General features: G+C 41.5%; 1 long non-coding RNA gene across 2 annotated transcripts in view; it reads left to right on the top strand.

Annotated features, from left to right (window-relative positions):
- Positions 1–9,529: 9,529 nt before the first annotated feature.
- The window catches only part of LOC132025103 (uncharacterized), a 470,785-nt gene continuing 463,124 nt past the window's right edge, over positions 9,530–17,190 (top strand). For both annotated transcript variants that reach the window (XR_009406416.1, XR_009406417.1), the window contains exon 1: positions 9,530–10,620. This is a non-coding gene — a long non-coding RNA (uncharacterized LOC132025103). The remainder of the gene's footprint in view (positions 10,621–17,190) is intronic.

The following is a 17,190-nucleotide window of genomic DNA, read 5'->3' on the forward strand; positions in this document are numbered from 1 at the left end:
TAATTCTGTAGACATAGGAATATGACAAAAGAAATTAGACTCTTTTAAAAGCTATACATTTTCAAGATGACAAAAACTCACTTTTGCGCCACTTTGTAACATTATCACCTGCTCTATGTGGCATTGTTACATGAAGATTTCATCATTTTAGACTTTAGATTATGTTATTCATACAATCATACTTTGTTGATGAAAACATTTCAAAATCTATTTTTGCACTTACATGCGTGCAAAACCAAAATATTCAAATATATTAATATTAGATACCACTTGGAGAAGATAAAAATTTAGAAGGAATAAAACATGTTTATAATTTTTTAAAAAATATTTTATTTATTTATTTGACAAATAGAGATCACAAGTAGTCAGAGAGGCAGGCAGAGAGAGAGAGGGAAGCGGGCTCCCTGCTGTTTATAATTTGAGACAAAAGAACACAAAAAGGAAAAAAAGAAAAAAAATCTAGATAAATTTAAGGACAATCACAAGAAGACACCTCTTTAATCATTCTGTGGAAATGAACTTAAGCCCCAAATTACCAGTGGTCCGGAATGGACAGCTTCTAACTTGAAAAATCCATTTTCTCCTTAGCTTTTTGGTAAGTGACTTCCAGTTATTAGCGAGACATATGGCCATGTGACTGAAAGAGAACATTTGCCCTCTCTGACTTACCATTCTGGTAACCAAGAGTCTAAAATCCAGGTAATGAAGTTTCATTAGCCAAAGAACTGTGTGGGACATCCTTGAAGTTGCCGTTTTGCCTTCCTCCATCCTCCCCTGTTTGGTAACTGGGGTTTTGGCTGACTTCTTGGATCACAAAACGACCTTGAAAATGGAAGCTACATGTAGCAGAACCACCACCACAGGACACACGACGGAATCACCACGCCAACCATGACTGTCCACAGACTTCTTTCCTACAAGAGAAATAACACATTATATTGCTTGAGTAATGATGTTATTCACAACTGAACTTTAGCCATTACTAAAGACAATTACTTTTATGCATCCCCAATATAATCAAGATACTGTAACCCCCATATTCATCCCAGTATTCAAAACTCCTTACAATACCATTCAAATTTAGTTTAAAACCCACTTCCAATCATATTCTTTCACTAATTGTTTTGTCCAACCTCAATTTTACTTCCTGTGTATGAATGTCTCTTTCATAGACTCATCATATCTTGATTCATCTAACCTTTGCTCATTTTCTCCATCTCTCCATTCATCTTCATATTCTCAAATTCTATGTCCTTGAGAAGCCAGATCTGATCTTAAGGAATCTGTTTCCAGAATCTCACTTCTTCATATTCAATAGCACCTATTTTTTTAAACAAACACTTGTACTTAATTGCACACTGCCTTAAAGCACATCTCACGTTGTTTTGTTATGTGACTATTTAATGTTTATTTTTGACCTTTTTGTGTATTCATTTGTAATCGTCACCCTATTTATGTTTGAATCATCATTTGTAACTATCTAGTAGTAAAAACAAATGAACAAACACACTCCTTCCTTGTTTACTATGTTGGCAAACCATCATTTGCTTCTGTGTTTCTCTCTCTCCACTGCCACACATGACATCAATTGGCAAATCCTACCATTTTCCCCTCCCTCCCTCTGGAATCTCTACAACTTTTTCTAGATTTATTTATTTTCATTGCCTCTGTTTAAGCCACATCTTTAATGGCTAACTTCCCCAGTCTGCCGTCTTTCATTCTTCTTTCTTGAAAGTGATTTTATGAGAATGAGCTTAGGAATGTTACCCCAAGATCTTGAAAATAATTTATCTAAGATTTTTGCTAGATGTTGCTTTTGTAACCGAATTTTGTAGCTAGCAAGTCCTTATCAATCACTGGCTTCAGCCTGACTTTTCCAGTCCTATCTTTTTGCTGATCTTCTCTTCTGCATTAGCTTGCTAGGGCTTCCATTAGAAAATACCACACAGATGGCGTATCTTAAACTATAGAAATACACTTTCTCCTTGTTCCTCAAGCTAAAAATCCAAGATCAAAGTTTTCTTCAGAGACCTTGTTCCTTGGCTTGCCCATGGTTGCAGTCCTGTGATTTCGTACCTAGGAGCTCCTGACGTCTCTCTTTGCTTCATCGTCTCCCTTTCTCATAGAGGCAGCAGTCAGATTGGATTCGGCTCTGCCCTAACAGCTTCGTGTTAACTTAATTATGCTTATCTTCAAATACAGTAACATTTTGAGGGGTTGAGGGAGAGTTGTTGCTTAAACTGAAGTTTAAACATCTGTCTGCAGTTACCCCAAAGGTAGCAAACTCTCCTCCTCTCTCCTTTCCCACCTTCTTCTAGTCCCCAACCAATTTTTGAAACCTTGGCGTAGATTTGTGCCTCTCCTCACTCTGTATTCAGGCTACTGCCATCTTGCTTTTTGTGATTGGAGTATTCCTCAGTGTAGCAGTCCAAAATTTTTCTTCCTGACCTTTTCTCCTGTCCCGATCTCCCCTAAAGTAATTTGCAGGTCCTTCTGTGGGACCTTTGATTATTCTTTGAAGAATTCAAACAACTCAGAGCCGAAATTCAAACGCAAGGGGTCTAACTCCAGACTGGGTAGATTTAACCACTACACAGAAATGCTTGAACTGAGAAAGAAATTGTTGGTGAGATGGCCATTATTGTCAGGGTGAATTTCAAACTCCTTGGCCTGCTATATGAGGCCTCCCAAGAGCTGGCCCCCCTAGATAGCAACTCTGGCATGTCAGTCAACTCCCATTCTAAGCTCTGTTTTATATTTAGGATTTAAGGAAAAGACAAATTTGAATAAGGATAGAAGTCAAAGCTTTCCATTGGTCATTTCTTTTTTCTAATGTGCCATGGAGAATGCCATTTTGAAATTTCGTGATGGCTGTATGAATCCAGTGACTGACAGACTGAGATAATTTAGGAAAATAAGCAACCACTTCTGTGTAAAAAATAAAATGGGCCAAAGTTGTAGGGAGAGGATTTTTTTTTTTTTCCCCTGACCACATTACCTTGTCTGATTTTCTCCCTTGTCCAAAAAAAAAAAAAAAAGAAAGTCAAAAATAATCACAAGGGCACTCAAGTTGCCTTAGGAGGATGGCAAATGGTAAATCACTGACTGTAGGTAGTTTCTTCAGCAAAACACTCCAACTGCTTAGAGAACTATTTATTCCAAGTCTGTGTTTAGTTCCTGTTTATTTTATTGCAGCATGTGTTTTGAATTGGAAAAGCTAGAATGGTTATGAATTTTAAGCAAGTGACTTTGTTGCAAACACAGCATTGTAGTTTAAAATAATGGTTTTGAGATAAGGCAGTGTGACATGATGTTTGAAAGAAATTGGTCTGGGCTTAAATCCTGGTCGTGTACTTAATGGCTGTGAGACTTTAAGGAAATAATTAGTTTAACACTGATTGTCAGAAGAACAGTAATATTCCCCAATTCATAGGAGTTCTTCTGAAAATTAAATAAGATAATGTACCTGCATGGCACACAGGGGTATTTGATTAATGTTATTGCCATTTGTACATCTTTCTTCTCTTTCCATGTTTTTATCCCTGATCAAGAGTCAGATTCAGGGGGTCTGTGATGAATGGCACATCCAAGTCCTGTTCTAATAGGACTTATAGATAATATAGAACCTTCTTGTGCAGGTTAAGGAGCTGTGTTCCAAATGAAGACAGTCAAGGTTCAAACCTTGCCTATATTACTTAATCAGCAGTGGGCCCATGGCAAGGTCACTAGCCCTCTTTGTGAATGTTTTCTCATCTACAAAGTGAAGATAATAAAATACTTACTAGTTTTGTTATTAGTATTAAGTGAAGTCATAAATCTTAGAGTTGTATCTGGTACATAAGAGATGTTCAGTAAATATTGGTTGCAATTTAAATTAAGAATCCAACTTTTTGAGCAATTCATAGGACTGGACTTTTCAAATCAGACTGTTATGAATCAGAGGGCATAAGCAGGATCAACCTAAATTAATTTCAAGGATATGAACAAAAGGTTCACCAAGATGGCTCTCCGGGTCTTTTCTTCCTGTAGCAGACTCTAGCCCAGAATAGATAAGTAAGGTGCATGGTTTCTCACAGGAGTATTTAAATTATGAAACATCTCAGGTGCTTTGGTGGCTCAGTAGATTAAGCATCTGCCTTCAGCTTAGGTCGTGATCCCAGGGTCCTAAGATGGAGTCCCACATCAGGCTCCCTGCTCAGCAGGGAGTCTGATTCTCCATCTCCCTCTGCCCCTCTCCCTGCTTGTAATCTCTCTCTCTCAAATAAATAAATAACATGTTAAAAAAATAAAACATAGGGGCGCCTGGGTGGCTCGGTAGGTTAAAGCTTCTGCCTTCAGCTCAGGTCATGATCCCAGGGTCCTGGGATTGAGCCCCATGTTGGGCTATCTGCTCAGAGGGGAGCCTGCTTCCCCCTCTCTCTGCCTGCCTCTCTGCCTACTTGTGATCTCTCTCTGTCCAATAAATAAATAAAATCTTAAAAAAAAAAAACATTTTCACTTTATACCTCAGAGTCAGACAGCCTGTATGACATTCTCTAGGGAGCCATGCCTCATAGACCTCCATCTCTTATAGGTAATTCTTTTTTTTTTTTTTTAACATAATTTTTTATTTTTTATAAACATATATTTTTATCCCCAGGGGTACAGGTCTGTGAATCACCAGGTTTACACACTTCACAGCACTCACCAAAATTCTTAATCGGAGACATCCAACTAAAGTTACTTCAGTGATAGACCTTTCTAGCAAATATCAGGAGTCTATTTATCCAGAGTAACTCCAAATGACAAGGAGATTAGAATTGGCCACTTCCTATTATAGAATGAATGTCTGTGACTCTCCCTTTCCCCAAATTCATGTTGAATCCCTAAATCTAAGTGTAGTAGTATTTGGATGGGGCATTCAGGTGATTAGGCTTAATTAGGGAGCCCTCATGATAGGATTAGTGTCTGCATAAGAAGAGGGAACTCTCTCCCCATATACGCTCGGTATGAGAATACACAGAGAAGGTGACAGTGAACAAGTCAGGCAGAGAGCTCTTACCAGGAACTGAATCAGCTGACACCTTAATTTTGGACTTTTTCAAAATTATTCAAAACCATGAGAAATAAGTGTCTGCTGTTTAAACCGCCCTGCCTGTAGTATTTCGTTATGGCAACCTGGGCTAAGATACCTCCCTCTGCCCCCCCCCCCCCCCCACCACCCTGAGGTCTCTCTGGTAAAGAGAGTGAATGAGTAAATGTACCACAGGCCAGATACTCTTAGACTTTCCACTCCCCTGTCTTTTTAACTTTTTTTTTTTTTTCAGTAATGGAGGACATGCATCTGTTATACTCCTCTTTCCATGTAATTCCTTAAGAACACTTTTTTAGGGGTGCCTGGGTGGCTCAGTGGGTTAAAGCCTCTGCCTTCAGCTCCGGTCATGATCTCAGGGTCTGGGATAGAGCCCTGCATCAGACTCTCTGCTTAGTGGAGAGCCTGCTTCCTCCTCTTTCTCTCTCTGCCTGCCTCTCTGCCTACTTGTAATCTCTGTCTGTCAAATAAATACAATCTTTTTTTTTAAAGAACAATTTTTTACTTTTGATAGGAAAAGCTTTCACATGGTTCCAAATACATCCATACATACCTACATACTTAAAGTTTTATCTCAAACCTTGTCACCTTTTGCCTATTTACTTCTAAACCTTAACTATTTTTATGAATTTCTGGTGTTTTCTCACTAAACCTTGTTATTTTCACCTAAAAATATCATGTTAGGCTTTTCCATAACAGTATGGCGAAAACTTTCTTATTCTTTTCCATAGCAACATAGTCTCCTGTGGGATGGATATACTGTATCTGTACTGCAGTGATACAGGCTTATGAAGTGTTTTGTAATGTAAGCCTCCGGAAATGACAAGATCATTTCTGTACCATGTTCCTATGCCATTCTATATTTAATGTCCTCTGTGTTTTCACGCTTTTATTTTTATTTTTTAATTGGGTTAAAACACTTAATAGGAAAGCTACTCTCAAATTTCTAAATGTACAATACAGTATTAACTATGGGCATAGTATTGCAGATCTCTAGAACTTACCCATCTTGTATAATTGAAATTTTATAATGTATTCCTTTCTTTTTTTAACATAAGGATATCAACAAGGAAATAAAAATGAAAAGTCTTCTATGAGTTTAAATTCATGGTGGTCCGATGTCCCTTCCTTCAAAAGAACTTTCAACTCAGCATTTGGCTGTCTCTTGGTAATAATGCTGAGAAGACAGTTTATCATATTTTAACATGAGAACTACACTATTTTCAATGTTCCTACACTTAACTTGATATTGATTAGATTGTCTAAGTGCTAGAATTTATTCTAAATTTGACATGTTCTTTATTTGGTATTTAATATATATAAATTCCATTTCACCTTGGAAATTGAAAATGTGGTGTCTGCCTATTTGAATAGAGCAAAGTGGTTAAGAGCTTAGGCTTCAGAGTAGGCACATATAGATTCTAGTCCCAATTCATTTGTGAAAATAGCTTTGTGATCTTGGGTAAATTTACATAAGCATCAATTTCCCCATAACGTGAGGATATACAATTTAGGTCAAAGGGTTGTGAAGAGGATCAACAGAGAAAATGTACAGAAATCACATCTTATAATAGTTACTCAATAAATGGTAGTTTTCATTATCATTCCTAACATTATTATGTGCATCTATTCTGTGATATATTCTGTACTAGATGTCGGGGAACAGCAATTTATACAACATTGTCCTTGTTCCCACAGTGGGAAAGGCACACCAGTAAACAAAGAGTAACTTTAATGTATAATAAGCAATAAACCAATAGATTAGATGCTAACTCCTAGGAAGAAAAGTGTCCTGAAAATATATTTTACATAGCAACTATCCTGAAAAAATAAAAGGTTCAAGAAAGTCTCCACCAGAAGAGACACCATATATCAAAACTCAATTTTGACTTATCAAAAATAAGGGGGAAATACATAACACTAGAACAATGAAGTAGTTATTTTAATTTGGTGGTGGGACTTGGAGGGCTCTTGGAGTACCTTTGAGTCTCAATTTTTTCTTGATAATGTAGACTGCTCTAAGGAGATAGAGAATGGAGTGAATCTTCTGACCCTGAGATTTGCTTCTTCTGTTGATGGTCAACTATTTTTCTCAGAAAAGCAAAGTGTGAAAAGTGGGAGAGGAAGAGTGATTCAGATCCCTGCAGCCCCTTATTTTTGAATAACAAATAACAAATGTGACTTTGGTTTTGCAACAATCAAGTCATTGAAGAAACTGCATTTTTTTGAGGAGAAGTAAATGCTTCTTAAAGAGGGTCCATGAATCCATAAGCTTTTTCACTTCAATGAAGGTGCTTAAATGTCAAGAATATTACACCTTTGACTACCACTGCTACCTACACATCTTACAAAACCAAAGGCTCAAGGTGAGTGAAAAAGACTCCTCTGTGGCTGGAACATGACTTTCCACAACATTTTCCAGAATGGTAATACATCTTTTCAGGTACTAAATGTATAAATGGTCTATGTTTTTTTTATTAAGAGTCATTAGTAGCTAACAGTGGTCTGCACATCAACACCAACCAGGAAAGGAGTTACAAGCCAGCATCTTTTTGAAGAGAAGTCAATTCTAAATTTTCTTTCACCAAGCGAGTTTCCGCATTACAGTTCTGTAATTCTTGTCTATTAGTCAGCCACAATACTTTATTATTAGTCCATAGGCTTATGTAAACAGAAACCATAAGCTAGATGGCCTTTTTTGGGAAATAGTTTATTGTAACTATTATTGCCACTTCACTTCGTTTCCAGGAACAGTCAATTATTACTTATTATTTAGGAATAAGAATCAAAATTCAAAGAAACGTCAAACCTTGTGGCAAGCAGGCAATTTATAGGTTTATACCAGATTCAAAAACACTGGGGACAGCCTCCACTTGAAATTCTGCAAAAAGTAGGTGTCCATGATATACCTTGAAATATTAAACCTAAAAAGTCGCTCCTGGCAAACTAATCCACACGGAAATGAAATGCCTCTTTATCCTTTAGTATCTCACCACCAAATTCATTATTCACTGCTCCTTCTTGCAGGCTCCCCGGTTCAGCTTCAAGCTCTTTTCTTAACCGCATCAGAAGGAAAGCCGGAGCGTCGGACCCCAGCGCTTAGATTCCCCAAACGTAGATATGAGTATCTGCACAGTCGCCAAATTAGCGGGAAGGTGTTGCCAGCGGTTGCCTGGTTCCAAGGGACAGCCTCGATCCATCACCCTCCAAAACTGACAATCGCTTTGGGTCTCCGCTTCCTCCAGAATGGGCTCACACCGAATTCAAAGCAGGTTCATTCCCGAAATTGGTAGCTATTGGTTCACAGATCGTGGGCGCGGCAAGGCTCGCCTTTGAATGCTCTCCATCGATTTCGGAGCTGTGAGGAGCGCCGCTAGAGCTCCTATCCACACAAATTTCTTTTTCTCTCTTTTTTTCCTTTTTTCTTTCTTTCTTTCTTTCTTTTTGCCGAGATCATCCCATTGTTCCACTTTTGCGCCTTGGCAACTGCACGTTCGGCGCTCCTGCACTGTCTTTCCTGCAAAGCCCGCCGCCTTTCAACTTGAACTGGACTCCGGGAGCCCGTCTAGAGCCCCGGTTCCACAGAGCAATCTGAATGGAGTCCTTGGCTGAGCGACGCGACCGGCGCGGGAGCAGAAGAACGTCGCTCGGTCTCCACGCTGCGCAACTTTGTGTTTTCTTCCGGCAGGTCCCAAGCTGCAGAGATTCTCCAAGCCCCGAATGAAAAAACCCACAGCAGTTCTCAGCCTTGCCAGCCCTTGTGCAGGCAGAGTAACGCTCTGCTGGTGTCGCGACCTTCCAGAGCACAAACGCGAACCGTGGTTTTTAAAAAACCAGAGGGTAAAAGTTTACTTTCGGGGAGCAGTTCCACAAGCCCAGGCCGGGTAAGACAAACTCCCGCTAGGAGTCTCCTTCGCCTGGCGCAGTGAACGAGCTTGGGGCGCTTCTGAGAGAGGAGTCTCTCCGGCTTGGGGCTCCCCAGCTGGGCGGCACCCAGGGATCCCTCCTGGTTCTCAGGGGAGGAGAAAGCAGTTGGGACAGGAATTAGAACTAGACCTGGACAGCTCTTAAGGTGCAAAACCTTGGAAATGGCTGCTAAAGGGGCTGAGTCTCCAGACTCCTAATCCCCTCCCCTTTCTCCAGCGGAGCCTTACACCTGCTACCGTCCAGTCTACAATATAAGCGTAGATAGTAAATTAGCACAGTTCCAAAACCCAGGCATCACAAATCCCCAGGCAGCTCCTTTTTTAAGAACCTACTTGAATTTCAGGGGGGAAATGTTACGTGAGCGAGTGGGCAGGAAAAGGGGGATGAGAGGGGGTTGTGGTTTCCAGGAAAAGATGTACAGGCTCCTCTATTCGAAGGACCTCGGGGAGCCCTTCGGCTCCCTAGCTAGTTGCTGCAGCCACTTCAAAGCTCCACGATAGAAGGGGCGGAGGTGGCTCCGGAGGGTGGAGATGGGGGTTAATCTTTAGTCCCGAGACCTCACGCAGGGTCCCCGGAGAGTAACTGGCCTCCGGGAAAGAGGCAGGGGGCCGAGATGCCAGGGAGGGCAAGGACCCGAGAGGCGGCCGAACTGACTTGAGGGCTAGCAGTGAAGAACTGCCCGCCGGCACCAATCTGCTAACTAGTGAGGAGTGACCGAGTCTTTCTGTCTTCTGCATCCCGGGAGGCCCGGTCCCTCTCCGCACCTCCGGACTTCCCGCTCGCCAGTGGCCTGGGGCTTGCCGGCGCGGGGCTGGGCGTGCGTGTGTTGCTGTGCGCGCGCGCAGGGGTCTGTGTGTGTGTGTGTGTGTGTGTGTGTGCGCGTGTGTGTGTGCGCAGCCCGCGAGCCGAGCCCGGCCGCCGGGACCCAGCCGCCCGCTGCCTGCCTGGCGTCCCTCCTCCCGGCAGCCGCCTCCTCGCAGCCTTCTCACCTGGCGCTGCCGCCGGCCGCCCGCCCAGCCCTGCTTCCGCCGCCACTGCCTCCCCTCAAAGTTTCCTCAGAACAGACACCTTCGCCAAAGGCTGCCCAGGGAGATGGATTTCTGAAGCTGTGCTTTGGAGGGGCTCTTCTTCCAGCACCTCTTAGCCTTGTCCCCACCTAAATCCGAGCAGAAGGTAGAAGATTTTCCAAAACCACGGGAGGAAAGGGGGAGGGTTTTTTTATCAAGAGGAAGAGAGGAGCGGCTACAACTGAGAATAGGATCTCCTTCCCTGCCTGATGCCGGCAGCGGACTGACTGATGGGCCTGTAGGGTTAAAGAAGAAAATTAAATAAAATTAAAAATTAAATAGAAGAAAAGAAAATAGAAAGCCAAGTTGACCGAGCAGGGGCTGGGAGGCTTCGGGATGCCGGGAAGGTTGTCCCCGTCTCCGTTTCCACGGGCGTGAAGATTTAGAGGTGCCTCCAGTGCGAGGGCTTTTAAACCGCCATCACCCCCTGATCCCTTTGGAAGGAAAAGCCGGTGCGGAGCTGAGGCAGGGGGGTGTCGAGGAAAAGCCTGGACTTGTGTGCAACGCGTACTTGGCTTCGGATTTTAAGCACATGAACGAGAACAGCGTCTCAAGGTAAGAGGCAGCACAACCGCTGCCGGGAAGAAGAATAACTTAAAATAGATGTTGGGGCTGGGGTGTGGGGTAAAGCTAAGTTAGGATGATCTCTCCGGGCGTCACCACGAGATTGCTCAGCCCGCGCGCATGGCGTGGAGCGGACAAGTCCGGGAGTAGCCCGTGCCACGGTGCCCAGGTGGGAGGCAGCAACCGAAGGGAGTGTTCCGATGTCCTGACCTCACACTTTCTGGAACCTATTGGAAATAGCTGTCGAGCTGGGGCGTATGTCCGGGCTGATTTATAGCGTGGATTCGTGTGTGTATGTTTCTGGCGAGATTTTTGTTTGTTTTAAAATTTTTTAACCCCGCTAGCACCGCAGACCCTTCCCCTCGTTGCTACAGATCGCTGTGGGCGTCGGCGCAGGGCGCTAGGACGCGGAGGCAGGTGAGCCTGGCGCAGGTGGGCAAGTGGGGGCGGCGGCATCCGGCCGGCGGATTGCCGGGCACGCGAAGCCCACGCCGCCGCCTGGCTGGCTTCGAGCAGCGGGCGTCGGAGCCCTGGCGCCGCGGGTCTGCTGCGGTTCCCTTCGCCTCCGCTAGAGGCTCCCAGCGGGCGCCGCGGAGCGGGTGGGTGTGGGGGCGCCGGGAGGCGGAGGGGCGAGCGCGGGGAGCGAGCGTGCCCGTGGGGTGGCGGAGCGGGCGCGGCAGGGGGAGGCGAGCCCGGCTTGGGCGGGGGATGTGAGCCGGAGTCCCGGTGCGCCTCCTGGCTGAGCGCAGAGCTGCGGGAGACGCGGGTCCGAATCTAGGCTGAGCTCGGTAAAGCTGTGCCCCGAGTCGGAGCCACTTCGGGAATGAGATCCTGGCCCGCACCCTGAGGGCAGTCCCGGGAGGTAATGTCCTCTTTCTCCACTCTCGGCCTGCCGTTCTCCGTCCCTCCCCAGCCAAACACCCAAGGTGGGAGGGAGTGGAAGGTGCGGGTTTTTAGGGTCCATATCTAAAGGTGCCTTTCAGTCTTGCTCCGTGGAGCTCCGTGGAATGTGTCTTCGAACTAACCTGTAATTTCATCCTCCTCCCCTGAATATTTGCCTGCTTTAAGGGAAGTTTTCTGCCGAGAGTGTCGGGTGACTGGTTTTGGGGGCCGGGCTGCTCCGAGGTGAGCGAGGGGACCCGCTGTGCTCCTCTGAGCCGCAGTGGACTAGAGTGCGCGACTCCAGGATTGGGGTGTGGTGAAGAAAAGAGTACCACACCCTCTTCTTTTCCTCCCCTGTCCTTTTCACCTGGTGATGAGGTCTCACCATCTAGCTTTTACTGATTTCTTTCGCCAAGGGATTGGCTCTGAACTCAAGAGCAAAGCGGCTGAAAGACTTGGAGGGAGAGAGATAAGAACGAGAGGGAAGTCATGGCCAGAACATCAGGGGAGGAGGGAGGGTGAAGTTAAGCTTGTGTGTGGGGTTGGGGGTGACGGGAGCTAGGAAATAGCCTTGGAGTTCAAGATTTTTTGATGAAGTCTGATTCATTTCATATTCCACACTCTCTTTGATAGAATCCTTGCTCAAGCCACCAACAAAAATCATTTCTGCTAGATATTGCTGTGGGCACGGTGGGCACAGAATATGTTTGATGATTGTGTCTAGGCCACAAGAAAAAAAAGAGTGGGTATTGTGTGTACTTGGCGTGATGACACCGTGTCTGTCAGGCAGTAGGAAATGTATGTCATTTTCATTGTGCTGTGTTGTGTTTGTGCATACCATATGTGGTTATTTCACACTCAGTAATGCAATTTCAGCCTTCTGAAGGTGGCTCTTAACAAACATGACTTGTGATATTAAACCTCCTGCAGAATAATAGTGAAGGAAGCCAGAAAATATGATGGGGCATGGAGTATCCCAGGAATATTGGATAAAAGCTGAGATCCAGCATTTGTGAAATATTGGGCCACATACTGAAAGTGCAAAATATGTTTTTCAGAGAGGAAGCAGTGGTTAGCATTTTGAAAGAAGGCGATGTGCTTTAGTTACTACCATCATCATCCTGTAGCTTGCATTACTTCCAATACGGTGAGAGTGTGAGGCAGAAAAAAAAAAATGAAGCACTTCCTGCTGAAAACTAAAATGTTTTGTGAGATACTGTCAGGTATTTCACCCTAAAAATTTAAATGGAATGGGCTGCCTATTGACAACGACTGAAGTGGTTTGGTTATCATGTATGTGTGGGACCTCTATTTTTGATCAAGGTAAATATGTGAGTTAATATTATATAATAAGTATAATTTAGTGGAAATGGAAGAAGGCCAATTTTTTCATTCCAGAATAACATAGCATGATCTCAAGGAAAATTTATATAAAGTTTGTCATTAGATGTATTACATTGGATAGAGCTCTGTACAGGAGACAAGAATAAATACCTTCTTGAAATCTCAAAAATGATGGCTTATGTTCTTAAAATAAACTGTTTTAGGAATTTCATTTTGTGACAAAATAATAGTTATTAACCTCAATATACTTATGTGTATGCATAGACACAAATTATTTTTTTGTTGAATTGAATTAACCAAGACAAATACATAAGAAGGGCTCAGTTTTCATTCTGAAAGACACCTCTGAAGCCAGAGGAAGATCTACTAGTATTAGCAGTCTGCATATAAGATGCATAAAAAAACGTTGTATTCCTTGACAGTTAATGGAATCAAACTAGTGAGGCTGGTTTGTAAGTTCAAATTTGGTTTTAGGACCCTAAAGATTTTTTTTTCCTCTCTAATAAATGTGATTTTAAGAGACCAAACATTGAAATGTTCCCTGGATGCCATGGACCTGAAAACTGTTTTGAGTCCTTTGAAACTTCATGTCAAGAATAAGAAGTGATAGGACGTTATCACAAATTAATTGGCTTGATGCTTCAATTAAAAACTGATTATTATCTGGCTCTGGTTAGTCATTATGGTTGGTTTCATTTGGTTTCTAGATATTCTGTGAAAGGACTCTAGGTGGAAATGTTTTCCTGTAGTACAAAGAGAGGAGGTCACTATAAGCAAAGAAAAAAAAAAAAAAAAGAAAAGGCTTGCTAGTTACTGATTCTCCAGTTTGGTTGCATTTTATCTAAAAGCAGGATGCAAGCTTATAAAAAAAAAAGTTTTCTGAATTTACATGAATGTTTTGCTGTCTGTTATAACCCTCAACCTATGCATAGTACACCATTTATAATTCTGATAAGGAACTGTGTCACCAAGCCTTCTCCCTTTATGGTTTAGGGGCTATTTCAGTGTAAAGAACTTTATGCATTATCTAAACAGAAAAGATCTTATTTCCTGAAAGAAAATCAGTTGATCTTAAGAGAAAATGAAAGGAGCATAGGAGAGAGAGGTTAAATAGGAGGCCAAGGTTTACTCTAACTGCATGTATCTCTTTCTTCTTTCAGCACCTTTTAAAAATTTAAAAAAAAAATTCCTATTTCCTTCCTTCCTTCTTTCCTCCCTCCTTCCCTTCCCCCTTCCTTTTCTTTCTCCATCCCCTCCCTTCTTTCTTTCATTGTATCATTTTCTCTCTTTCTTTTGGTTAAATAGTTCCTTCAGAAAATTGTCCCTGCCAATTTATAGTAATTTTACAATGATCAGTCCATAATTTATTTTTAAATGGGAGATAATTTTATAATACTGACTGTTCGGTTTAGTTTTGAATTATATAGAAGAAGCCTGCGAGAATGTGGGGTTGATTCTTTAGGGAATCCAAGTCATCAGCTGATGGTTATCTCTTACTTGTGGGTGCTTCTTATGTCTGGTTGCAGCTCCTTGTTCCTCCACAAACATGGCTAGTAGTCACTGGAGGTACATGGACCGCCTGGCAGTATGGTGCGTTGTGCTTGCCGTGACTTATTTCCACGTAGCTAATACTTTCTTCATGTGCATGATGGCCAATGTAACCGTCTGAAATGTTCATATTAAGCAAATAGTTGAGTTATACTTGTCAATGTATACCTGCTAAGAAATTAGTAATCCATTTTAGGAAACCCTTAACTCCATCTAAGTCTTTAGTAAATGTAACTATTTTTTAAAGTTGCTAGCTTCTTTTTAAATGTCCTCAAAGAGAAAATCTAGTGTCCAAAAATCTCCCAGGAGAAACTAATTCAGTGCCACCAGGAGGCAGCATGAAAAAGTAGAAAAATCATTGGATTCGGTTTTAGAAGACCTGAATTCTTCTTCTCTCTTACCACTAATGGAGTCACTTTTGAAAAGCTCTCTTCCTTTTCTAAGGCTCAGTGTGGAATTCTGTAAAATGGGGAAAATGAATATCTACACACTTTCTTCTTATGCTTAAAACTTGACCACACATAGCTTTAAAGTTTTAAAAAAATAAAAATATAAAAACAACAACCAAAAAACCCTCCAAGTTCCAAGTCAATATCAGACATTGAAACACTTAATAGAAAGTTACATGAAATATATTTAAAGAATATCTGTAAAACTTTCATAATGAAGCATAGATTTTGAAATTACTTTGATGAGACTTGTTGTTGTTTTTTCCCCAGGGGTGAGGGGCTATTAACAAGTGTCATAAATGAAAAGCTTAAATTAATATGTGTATATGTGAGATGATTTTCTCAAAGTTATTAATATGGCACAAATTATGTGATGCTTACTATGAGAGACATAAAAGTCAATCTGAGCATTTGAGCTGTTTTTTAAAGCACTATGACAATAAAGAAAGAAAAAAGAAGAATAAATATTTTTGAATAATAAAATTTAAATGGACTTCCCTCCACTCCCCCCCCCCTTTTTTTTTCTTTTTTCTTTTTCTTTTTTTAACAAGAGAGAGAACACAAGCAGGAGGAGGGGGAGGGAGAGGGAGAGGCAGGCTCCATTGGAGCAAGAAGTCTGATGTGGGGCTTGATCCCAGAACTCTGGGATCATGACAGACACTTAACATTTGAGCCACCCAGGTGCCGCCCTCCCCTTTTAAAAGCATTCTACATTTTTCTTTTTGTGTATACTGAATGGAATGCCAGTAACAATTGTCATTGATTTCATTATTGTCAGGTCAGTTACCCATTTTATATAAACACTTTAAAAATATTTGGCTTTGAAATATTGATTCAGTAGTTTAATTTGTGAAGTTGGGCAGAAAACTAGCACAATTTCTTAGTTTTCACAATGGGATTTTCTCAGGAATGCTGATAGTCCATTTGTCCTATTTTATTAAATGTTAATTTTATTATGTATAGGTTATTTTCATCAGGTGAATTAGTAGTAAATGATAGATATTACATGACTCATTGATTTGAATAAAAATTTAAAAGCCCCATTGAAATAATTATGTGCTCTTTTGATAAAGTATGAGGCCTGCTAGAATTTGAGACTAGAATAAATTTTGTTGCTTTTTAAAATGTATTCACTGGTTAATATTAAGAACAGCTTATCTTTACTGGTTGCAAGGATAAGACAGATACTATCCTCCCCTAGAATTTTAGTTTCATATTTTTTCAAATAATATTAGCAAAACTAAATGTAAACCTAAGAGGCTAGCCTAAAATAAATGACAAGTTTTTGTTGCAGATAAAATAGAACATAATACCAAATTATTGATAAAAGAACAATTATTGTTTTTACAGAACTCTTAACAAATTTCAGTGTAACAGAAATATATGCAAAAATCTAAGATTCCCAGCACATTTCAGTTTCTAGGTATAGCACTAGAGAGTTTTTGAAATGGATTCTAAATTGGACTGCATAAGAGGATTTTGTGTCTTCATACAATCTCATTCTATTATAATGTAACTATGGTTAGTTGCAAGATATCTATCTAGTAGCCAGCATGAAGGGAAATAATTAGCATAAAAACTGTATTGCTCCTGGTGTACCAGGGGAGCCAACAACAGTACCTTGTGATAAATGTTGATTTTTGAAACGGTGGGCTTCATTTGTCAAAGGTAAAGAGCCTGTATCTTCTCAACTATTTTTTATCAGGCTTTTCTTTATTTTCTCTCTTTCCCCTCTCTCTTTCTCTATAAATATACCCTGTATACTATACTGTTCTATAATATATAAATATACTGTGCTTTTATATGTTCTGTTATATATAACATAGTATATACATATTATATATTGTAATATATTATGTATTAGTATTTTATTTTATTTTTTAAGACTTTATTTATTCATTAGAGCAAGAGAGCACAAGCAGGGAGAGCAGCAGGCAGAGGGAGAGGGAGAGGTAGGCTCCCTTGGATCACGACCTGAGCCCAAGGCAGATGCCTAACCGACTGAGTCATCCAGGTATCCCCAACCACCTCTTCTTGTTGGCACTTTCCCCAGTGGTACTGCCATGTACTCCAAGCCTCTATGCTAAGGCCAAGGCTTCCATGCACCTGGTGGCCCTGATCATTCTTTGCCCCTCCAAACCTCCAAAGCAGAAGTTCCAGTACTCAGTGCTCTTCATGGACAGTGCTCTCCAATCTTCTATCTTAAATCCCCCAAAGAGAGCAGTTCTTTGTTCTTCTCTGTGTTCAGAAGGCAGAGAGAGCATGATCTGCTGGTGGTGGGGCCACCCGACACATTTTTGCCTCCACCTTTGCTCTCCTGCCTGGCCTGACTGTTAAA

This window comes from Mustela nigripes, chromosome 9 (genome assembly GCF_022355385.1).
Source record: "Mustela nigripes isolate SB6536 chromosome 9, MUSNIG.SB6536, whole genome shotgun sequence".
Classification (NCBI taxonomy): Eukaryota; Metazoa; Chordata; class Mammalia; order Carnivora; family Mustelidae; genus Mustela; species Mustela nigripes.